Raw genomic sequence first — 9,365 nt, 5'->3', positions numbered from 1 at the left:
GCCCTGAGCACTCTGCCTGGATTATCCCATTGACTCCTTACTCCTTTACTCCTTATGAGAAAAGCATCATGTCCATTTAAGACATGAGACAGGTGAGCCGGGTGAAGGTAAGCAGCTCGTCCAAGGTCACTCAGCTGTGTTGGATCCCGGTGATGTGATTCCAGACTCCCCTCCACCCTGGGAGTTCCCTTGTAAGGATGGGCTTTAATTTTACCCCAATGCTGGGTGTTTGGATTGTTTAAAACTTTGTTTCCATCACAAATGATGCTGAGACAAACGAGTTTGTACCTAAATCCGTGCATTTAAAAAATAGCTTTATTGAGATATAATTCATATACCCTATTATTGACCCATTTAAGAGTACAATTCAGTGATTTTTAGTAGATTCAGGATTGTGCAGCCATCACCACAATCTAATTTTAGAACTCTTTTTTTTACCCCCAAAAAGAAACTCTACCCATTGGCAATCATTCCCAGTTCTCCTCAACACCCCAGCCCTGGCAACCGCTCCTGTAAGTCCCATCTCTATAGATTCACCTACTTACTTTGAAATATACTTTCAAATAACCGCACATAAATGTTGTACTGACATACAGTCTCAGAAGCAGGATATGAAGATGTCCCATTTCATCATATGCTCACAGGCACTGACTATTATCGTTTTAAAGCCTTTGCTAATTGGATAGATGAAAAATAGTCTCTCATCTTCAATTTCCTTACCCTTCATCCATGTAACTCTCAGCCACCCTAGGAAAGAGGTGTTAGCCTTGTTTCATGGGTGAAGGAGCCCCAAGGAGGAAGCCTGTTGGGGTAGAAAGGGTCAAGGCGTGGAGGAAGGAAGCTGCCTCTGCCTGTGTGGTCAGGAGGGAGCCAGGTGTGACTCGGGCTGAAGGCTGAGGAGGGTGTGAACCAGTGGAGCGAGTGGGGAGAGGGCCAGAGGCAGGGGCGGGGAGGCAGGGGCAGGGAGGCCAGGGAAGCAATGGGGGCCTGTGGTCTGGCAGGCTGCTTCTACACCTTGAGTTTGGCCCTGACCAGCCCAGCCTTACATGGAGGCTGTCTCTTTCAGGAGAGCTGGAGGGCTCACCCGTCTGCACTGGACCTCTAATCCCCCTCTGAATATGGTTTCAGAGAGCAAGCTTGGGCTCCCGGCTCTGTTAAGAGGGCCTGACATCCCTGTACACCTTCACCTCCTCTAAATCACTGTTAATTAACTTCTGATAGAACGGAAATTGGGGGAGCTGGCTATTAGTCTGTGCTCTGTGCAACCACTGTTTGACTCTGGGCAAGTTGCCCTTCCCTAACATTCCCTGGGGCTCTCATCAAGAATATTCCACAGTCATGCAGGAGAGATTGCAAACTGACTGCCTGTGCCTGGCCTGTAGAGACCTGTTTTGGGGGGAGCCAGCACATGTTTCCAAATGAGAAAATGCATATGAAAGTCTGGATGTTTGACTTATCTTGATAAATTGGAAGAGCTGGCAGCCCTGGTGCAGTCTTCCTGTGTGGCCTGATCAGTCGGAGCAGAATCATGTTGCCACCGTAGAAAGGGCCTCTGCTTTCTAGTTTGCCACAGTCCCCACCACTCCCTATTGCTCACACCAGCTCTCCCCTCATTTATCTGCTTGGCTCCTTCAGGTATTTGAGTTTGCAACTCTGATATAAACAGTCTCCTTTCACATTCACTGCTGCACAAAAACGGAGTTTGTGAAATGTCAAAGATGCTTCTTAAATCTTTTTTTGTTTGCTTCAACTTTAAATTTAGCTTACATTTGTGAAAAGATATAAACTCCTATGATTCAAAATTCAAAGGATACAAAAGAGGACATAGTGAAAAATCTCCTTGCACGTGCCCTAACCCTTAGCCACCGACCTTTTGTTACCAGAGGCGCCAATGTCCCCAGTTCTTGTAGTCTTTCAGGCATATTTTATGTGTAGTCAACCCAGTATAACAAAATGCATATATAATTGAAAAAATTCACCCTCAATGAATGTTAATTTTAGATAAAAATCAGAAAATACAACAAGGAAACAATGAAAAATCATCTGTGGCAATACTCTCCATAAAGATTCTGTGTTGGTTAATGTTTTGATGCATTCACTTCCAGGTTTTTCTTTATTGATAGAGATTTTTAGTGGAAATAGTGTCAAAATGTGAATGGGTTATTACAGTCTGTCTGAAACTCAGAAATGGATTGTGAATATGTATGCCAAGGACTATATTAAAATTTTTTGTAGTGGCATAGTATTCCATTGTGTGGAATATTATACGGAAAAAACGCATAATGGATGCATTATGATTTCTTTAGATTGTTCTCTATTTTTGGCTACTTGGGCTGTTTTCAATTCCTTGCTATTTTAAACAGTGCTGCAATGAACATCCTTGTGCCTACGTCTTTGCTCATCTGTCTGAATATTTCCTTGGGATACATTTCCTAGAAATGGAATTCATGGGCTATAGGATGTGCCCAGACATGCATATTTTAAAGGCTTTTGATATATATGATCACACCGCCCTTCAGGAAGATCCTATCATTTTATGTGACTCGCAGCAGCATGGGCAACAGCCAAGACGTGCTGTCTCCTTGAAAATGAAGCACCACGTCTCACCAGCCGAGTGTGTCCTTACTCGGCTGCCCGCCCGCGTGGTTCTTGGCAGAGCTCCTGGAGGTCGCCAGAGGGCCCTTCTTTCCCTGCACTGGAGTCTGGCTGGGCGGTGATGTGGGGGGCGTGCGGCCCACGAGTAGGGATTGTGGGAAGCCCCGCCTCTCCTCTCTATGCTGGGCTGGGCTGGGGCGTCTGTGTGAAGGGGGAAGGTGAACCTCATGGGATGCCCAGGGAGTGGGCCTGCGGAGAGGGCAGGCGGGGCGGGCAGCTGGGCACACCTCGGAGCTCAGCTGGACCCAGGAGCCGAGCAGCCGAGTGGGTCCAAATACTGGTGCTGCCCCTCCCAGCCGAGCGATCATGAGCAAGCTACTGGGGGCCTGAGTCTCCCTCACCTCTCAAGTGAAGTGGGGTACCCACCCCAGAGAGCTGGAGGGTGCCCGGTGGGGCCCCTGGCAAGGCGCCCGCACACTGTGAGCCCCCCACAAACTGCAGCTTAGATGAAAAAAAAAAAAGAACCCGGGGAAGTCAGGATGAGCCCAGACACGCTTGTGACAGGGACTCACGTCCAGGCAGGAGAGAGGGGCCCCTCTTCCCACGCTCCAGCTCTCCAACCCCCTGCCGGGCGGCCCGTGGGGCCCTCCTTCCAGCTCCACCTGGGCTGACGGTGTTCCTGCCTCCTCGGCGGGTGAGGACCACTCGGGCGCCCCTCCCCGCCCCCGCACTGCTCTACCATCTAGTGTGAGCCCCTCTCAGCTTCCTCACCGGATGCCGTGTCAGCAGCAGGAGAACAAACCACTGCGAGTGGGTGGTGCTGGGAGCACAGCCTCATGCGTGTGAGTACACAGATGTGTGTGCATGTGAGTAAATACGCGTGTGAGTGTGAGGATGTGTGTAAGCGCAAGTGTGTGAGGATGAGTGTGAGGATGTGTGTGAGTGTGAGGATGTGTGTGAGTGTGAGGATGTGTGAGTGTGAGGATGTGAGTGTGAGGACGGGTATGAGTATGAGGATGTGTGAGTGTGAGGATGTGTGAGTGTGAGGATGTGCATGTGTGAGGATGTGAGTGTGCGGATATGTGGGTGTGAGGATGTGTATGAGTGTGAGGATGTGTGAGTGGGTGGAGGTGTGAGTGGGTGGAGGATGTGTGAGTGTGAGGATGTGTGAGTGTGAGGATGTGTATGAGTGTGAGGATGTGTGAGTATGAGGATGTGTGTATGAGTGTGAGGACGTGTGTGAGTGTGTGGATGTGTGAGTGTGAGGATGTGCGAGTGTGAGGATGTGTGAGTATGAGGATGTGTGTATGAGTGTGAGCACATGTGTGAGTGGGAGGATGTGTGTGAGTGTGAGGATGTGTGCACTGAGCGAGTATGTGTGTGCGAGTGTGTCAGCGCAGATTGTGGTGTGTATGCGAGTGTTGTGCATCATGCATGTGTTTTGTGTGTGCTGTTTGTGAGGATGTGTGTGAGTTTGTGCGTGTGAGAGTGTGGATGTGTATGAGTGTGTGTGAGCATGTGCGAGTGAGAGCGTGCATACACGAGTGTGCATGTGAGTGTGTGTGAGTGTGCTCTCACCGGGCGCTCTGAGGAGGCCCACAGCCAGGGCAGAAGCTTTGCAGCAAACCCTTTCTTCTTCCGGGTTGTCCCCTCTCCCCTCGAGGACCAGGGGCCCGGCCGCGCTTTATTAACCCCGGGGGGATGTGGGATCAGACCCAGACCCCTGGCCCTGGGTGGGCCCGCCGCCCGAGGCTGCAGAGGTGAGCTGAAGACCAGCCGTCTCAGAGCTCAGCCTCCGGCAGCCTCACTGCCCGAGTGCAAAGCCTGGCGCCACCGATTCTTAGCTGGGTCACCTTGGGCAAGTTACTCAACCTCTCTGTGCCTCAATAACCTTATCCATGAACTGGGGACAATTATACCGGTTACCTCATGGAGCTGCTGTGAGGACTAGATGGGGTAAAACAGAGCGCTGGAACCCCTCCCGGGTGTCCCTAAATGTGGGTGGTGGAGCACAGTGGGGCTTGGGGTGGTGGCAGAGGGCAGGCAGGCCCCTGGGGGTGAGGGGCTTCGCCGCCATCCAAGCGGGTGGGCACAGGCCGGCTCCCTCTGCACAGTGCGTACACGCACTAGTGTTGCTCTTTCCCTGCATCTCCGTTGAGAGAAAACCCTTGCTTCCTTGCTTAAAGGGTGCATGGGGTCCAGACAGTCATTCCTTTCAGATTTCTGGAAACCTCGAAGCTAAGGACTTTTCAGCAGGAAAAAGGAGATCGATTTCCTCAAGGCGCATTTCCCAGCAACGCCTGCAGTCAGCTGCCCGGCTGGGACCAGGGAGGGCAGGCGGGCCGGCGGCCCCCCACCGGGCTGTGCTGGGGTGGGCGGCGGTTTCCTGAGGGTGGTGTGTAGACAGCAGCCGCCAGGCCAGGGCCTCTGGGTCCCCTGCCTCCCGCCTGCTCCCCTTTAGGACTCTCTACTCCCTCTGACTCTCCCTGGGGCCCGGGAGACAGTCACGGCACCAGGTGAGACTCTGGGATGCCTAGAACCACCGGCTGAGTGGCAGCCAGGGGTGCCACGTCTCGCATGGGTTCCTGGGCCCTCGGTGTCCAGCTGAATTGGAATTTCTGGGCGTGGGGTGTGGGAATCTGCCTTTGTGACAAGCTTCCCTGATGCGCGTGCAGTGTTTAGAACCACAGAGCTCCAACGCCCTGGACTTGCCTGACGGGGAGAGGGAGGCACACGGAGGGGAAGGGACTTACCCACAGCCACGGGGCTGCAGAATGGCAAAGCTACGTCTCCCGATGTCCCCAGCACGTGCTCCTCTCCGCATCGGGACATGCCTTCTGTAATGTGGAATTTTCCGTAGGGACACGGATCCACTCTTATGATAGGGGCTCTCAGAAACCAGTATCCTCTGCCAGAAATTCAGGCCATCGCCACTGTACCAGAGGGAGGGTACTCCACGGAGTAAGGGGCGTCCGCCATGCCCCCTCCTCCCATACCCAGATCCTCTGTCTGTGACTTCCCTGCCGAGCAGGGGCCAACAGGTCCTGGCAGGGCCGGCTCGCTGACAGATGTCCCTGCAAACCTGTCACAAGGCAGGCTGCTGGGAGGACACTGGACACAGAGGGAGCAGGGAGAGGCGGCCTCTGAGCCCCTGAGCCCTGAAGGGCACTGACTGGTCAGCAGGGAGGGACAGAGTAGCAGATGCCAACCAGACTCTGCAGCTCGAGGTTCTTCGAGTCTTGCTTCTCTGCTGCCTGAGGCCTGGAGGCTCACACCAGAAGGTTCTTCTTGTCCAAGGGAGCCAGACCCAGAGGGAGTGTCTTTAGTTTCCCGTGGAAAGAGGAAACACTTTCTGGATATTTCTTCCACCACCAACAATGATGATAATGATGTTGAACCCAGTTATCAAGTCTTATTATGTGCCAGGCTTTGCCAACCCCCCCATGCCCTACAGACACAAATCAATACCCTTATTGTCGCTATTGTTGTTAGACAAATAACAGTAACGGCTAATGTCATTGGGTGCTCGCCCCGTGCCAGGAGCCAGGCACCGGGCCCAGTGTCCGCAGATGATTTTGTTTCATGAATAGGTTCTATATTGTTATCTGTTCTTGGTCCGTTTTACGAATGAGGAAAATAAGGCTCAGAGACGTAAATTGTCCAACGTCACGCAATAGCATCCAGGGCTGCTGGTCCCGGAACCCAGGTCTCCCTACTCCAGACCTGAAGCTCTTGATCACAAGGTTATGCGTCTCTCAAAGTTATCTGCTGCCTTTGAGACGTTTCTCCCAGCAGATGTGTGGTTATTCACTTTCCTCCGCTATAAGTTTTAGCTTTCTGTGCACCTAGGGTCTGATTCTTGCCTCAACTTGTAGATCCTGAAGCACCATAAATGCCAGCTCTGGGCTTTCTTTATTGGAGGAAGACGTGTCAGTGGCCTTTTTTGAAATAAATCATGCCAGTCGTCATGAGACACTGCGGCGTCCCTCATCTTAGCTCAGCTCTCCATGCTGATCAACAACTTGGTACCACAATGTGAAGACTGTGGTCTGGAAAGACTAGAAACAGGGTTTGAGAATAAATTGTTTCAAGGAGAAAAGCAAACAACAGAAACAAAAGATGGATGAGGAGGAATAATTCTGTGAAAATTCAGGAGACAAAGACCCTGAGGTCCCAATAGACCACCAGCTGAGCATTAGTCAGTCAGCTGCTGTTTGAAATACCTACTTAGCAGTGGAATAAGATAGTAGACCTGTTAAGATGAGCACCACAAAACAGCATCCCATCTCAGGTATAGGATGGGCTGAGAATACCGGACACTCTGCCTCCTTTTTTGATGCCATAATCGCTGTTTATGGACTTGTATCATTCTCATTGTGTGGCCCCCACAGGAAACCAGCTGACAAACTAGTTCGAGGCTCTATTCCCTTCCTTTCATTCAGTTCTTGAGAAAGTGTATTAAAGGTTGCTCTTTGCTTACCCAGTATCCACAACCCTGTCTTCCTCAGCAACAGAAAGCCTGTACTGTTGGGTGTGTCAATGGGCTTTTTATGATACCACATTTCCTAGCCTTTCAGAAAGAGGCCAATAGGATGTAAGCAAAAGTTATTGGGTGGGGTTCCTGGGGAAGCTCTTCAAAGGAGGCTGACTCAGCCGAGAGTCGTGCCTTTTCACCCTTGCCCCTTTCTACTCCCTGCTGCCTGGAATGTGGATGTGATGTCTGGAGCTGCGATGAGGATTTTGGGATCATGAAGTGACCTCAAGGATGGGAGCCTCATGTTGGTGATGGCAGAGAGCAGAATGGAGGAGCCTAGGTCACTGATGGCTATGGAGCTGCCTCTAGACTTCTTTCTCCGTGAGACACAAATTTCACCATCTTATTCTAGCCATTGTCATGTTGGTTCTGTTCCTTGTAGCCAGGTGCAATTCCTAACCAACACCAAAGGCTTTTGAGCACAACGGGGGCACCGTTTCCCATCTCCATTCATGAATAAAGAGGAGTTTGATGTGGACAATAGCAAAGTGTCCCTGAGGAGACACCGGGAGGCAGAGCCTGCTGTTTGCAGGCCTGGGGACCTGTGTTGGCCCGGCCTTCTCTGCAGGAACAGACATGACAAGAGATCTTCACATATTGGGGTATATGGGGTAGCTCTTCTGGTTCTAAATGGATTCGGCTTAAACTAAAGAAGCCTGACTTATGGCCTCTCAAATGTACCTTGTACGTCTGCTTTAACCATTACAGTAAAGAGTGTGTTAAACATTATCTCAAAGTAAAGAAGGCACTCTCTTAAGATAAGAATGCATCCTTCCAGCATCCATAAAGCCCTATCGGTAACGCCCTGTGAGTCCTCCTGAAATAAGTCTCCTTTCCAGGACATCAGGGTCATGTGGACCTGCTAATTTGCAACTGCATACCTCTTTGAAACTTTGATGAATAGAATCCTGGGCGTGTTTAATGTGTGTTCTTTGTTCTGAAAAGGTATAAGACTGGACCAAAACCATGCTTCTCCGGAATGCTTTCTTCCTTTGTGGAAACTGTCTTTCCAGGTTGTAGTCCTAAGCTTGGCTCAAGTAAAACTCGCCTTATCTCTCTTATCTATAGAATGACTGTTGCTTATTTTCCGTTGACAGAGACACGTGGTGGTTTTTCTTTTAGGACTGGAAGAGTAGATTGAAAGCGTTGGTACAGAAATGCCCGGGGAGAGAAAGGGGAGGCAGGAATGGCAGAGCAAGGAACAGAGAGAGGGCTTGGGGCTGGAGTCCTCTGGAGCTGTTTCTGCAAGAGGTGGTGAGCCTCTGGGCCCAGGCAGTGTCCCTTCCAGGCCCGGGTGACAAAGGACAGGACAGCTATGGGGAGGGCACAGAGCCTTGCATTTCTGCCCCAACCCCAGCCTGAGCCTGACTCTCTAGGACCAGTAGCCTGGGAACACCAGGGGTGGCCCTGATAGCTGAGGCTGGGGGGTGGTGGCAAGAGGATGAGGGGGTGGGGGGTTGCTTTCCTGGCCAGCCGCTCAGCAGAAGCAGGGGACATGGAGGGGACAAGGTCAGGGTGGAAGGAAGGTTTGGGCTTTCACCTGAAACACCCCAGAGGGTGCTGAGGTGGGCGGTGGCCCTGTGGGTATGTGCTGGGCGCTAAGAAGCTTGGCAGTGTAGACGTGTATGTGGACGAGACCTCCCCAGCAGCTGAGTGGGTTATACAGGGAGTAGGGATCTGATGAACTCAATTAACATCGGAAATCCTGACGGGCTCCCTTCTTATGGGTACTCACCCCTTCACAAAGCTGGTTTCAGCAACTGCTCCATAAACACCCCTGAAGTTCACAGCCCTCTTTGCTATCTTGGCGCTCATGCCAAATTTTCTCAGTCTTTCTAATATTTGCTCATTGAATCAGCAATTCAGCCAAATGGATTTAAAGGCATATACAACTTTTTTTTTTTATTGATGTTTTAATGGTTTCTAACATTGTGAAATTTTGGGTTGTACATTTTTGTTTGTCCATCACCATATATATGACTCCCTTCACCCCTTGTGCCCACCCCCCACCCCCCTCCCCCCACCCCCACTGCCCCTGGTAACCACAGTCCAGTTTTCTCTGTCCATATGTTGGTTTATATTCCACATATGAGTGAGATCATACAGTGTTTGTCTTTCTCTTTCTGGCTTATTTCACTTAACATAATACGCTCCAGGCCCATCCATGTTGTTGCAAATGGGACGATTTTGTCTTTTTTTATGGCTGAGTAGTATTCCATTGTATATATATACCACA

Source organism: Diceros bicornis, chromosome 31 (assembly GCF_020826845.1).
Source record: "Diceros bicornis minor isolate mBicDic1 chromosome 31, mDicBic1.mat.cur, whole genome shotgun sequence".
In the NCBI taxonomy this organism is placed as follows: domain Eukaryota; kingdom Metazoa; phylum Chordata; class Mammalia; order Perissodactyla; family Rhinocerotidae; genus Diceros; species Diceros bicornis.
The sequence above is the reverse complement of the archived record's forward strand: the minus strand, read 5'-3'. Positions refer to the sequence as shown.